Genomic DNA, 1,257 nt, shown 5'->3' on the forward strand with positions numbered 1-1,257 from the left:
ACTGCTATAAACATTGATGTGGCTGTGTCACTCTAGCATGCTGATTTTAAGTCCTTTGGGTATAGGCCAACGAGTGGGATAACTGGGTCAAGTGGTGGTTCCATTCTAAGTTTTCAGAGGAATCTCCATACTGCTTTCCGTTATGGTTACCACAATTTGCAATCCCATCAGCAATGTCTGGTATACTTTCCCCCCACATCCTCACCAACATTTATTGTTACTTTTTCTTGATAATTGCCATTCTGACTGGAGTGAGATGGAAAAATATGGAAGGTTTCATGAATTCGTGTGTTGTCCTTGCACAGGGCCATGCTGATCTTCTCTGCATGGTTCCAGTGTCCCTGCTGCTGAAGGAAGGACTCTCCCTGCTCTTAGGGCTGCCTGGGGTACACGCTGGAATCTGCTGCAAGGACAGGTCTTGGCCCCAGCAATTCACATCCTGCTTGACCCCAGCAAAGGCTGAGGGAGCCCCACGAGCAACCTACACAAACACACTCTCCTTGTCCGGGACCGTGCTGACTCTATTTGGCCCTTTTCCCGTATAAACTTTAGAAGCAATGACGTATAAACTTTAATGACAATGGTACACTTACCTTTTTATTGCTACTGAAAAGGAAGATCCCAACCTTTTTACCAGAGTGTATGATGTGTGCCAGGAGTTATTCATCGATTCCCTTAATCAGGTTAAAGACGTTCCCCTGTATTTCTAGATAATCACGATTAATTAATTAAATGTTGTCAAATAATTGTACAGGCTTTTTGAGACACCCACATAATTTTTCTCTTTCGTTTGATGGAAAGATTAATTTCAGCAATGGATTTTTCTAACAGGTAACTCAACCTGCCTTATTTGACTAACCCAGCTTATTCATGGTTTTTACACATTACTAGACGTGCCGTCTTAATATTTTGTATGCCAGTTGTCTGTGTGCAGTATCGAGATCATACCAGCCTCACAGGAACTGAGAAATATTCTCTTCCTCTCCCCAAATAATTTGTGGGACGCTGTACCTGTCTGTCACGTCACCTGGGCCTCCTGGTCCCTTGTAGACGTTTTCATTATCAACTCAATCACTTTGATGGAATGAGTTCCATTTAGATTTTGTAGCTCATTAAGTCAACTTCGGTAAGTTACATTTTTGCAAATAATTGTCAGTCTCACTTAATGACAAATGCGTCTACACAAAATTGTCCACAATATCCCCTTGCATTATTTTAGTGGAATGGATCCCATATATAAAAGTGTTTCTGTTCAGT

The 1,257-nt window shown here is 41.8% G+C and overlaps 1 pseudogene; it reads right to left on the bottom strand.

The window, feature by feature from the left end:
- Positions 1-260: 260 nt before the first annotated feature.
- Positions 261-358, bottom strand: LOC124965903 (uncharacterized; annotated as a pseudogene).
- Between the last annotated feature and the right edge of the window lie 899 nt (positions 359-1,257).

The sequence above is a fragment of the Sciurus carolinensis genome, chromosome 15 (assembly GCF_902686445.1).
Source record: "Sciurus carolinensis chromosome 15, mSciCar1.2, whole genome shotgun sequence".
NCBI classification, from domain to species: Eukaryota; Metazoa; Chordata; class Mammalia; order Rodentia; family Sciuridae; genus Sciurus; species Sciurus carolinensis.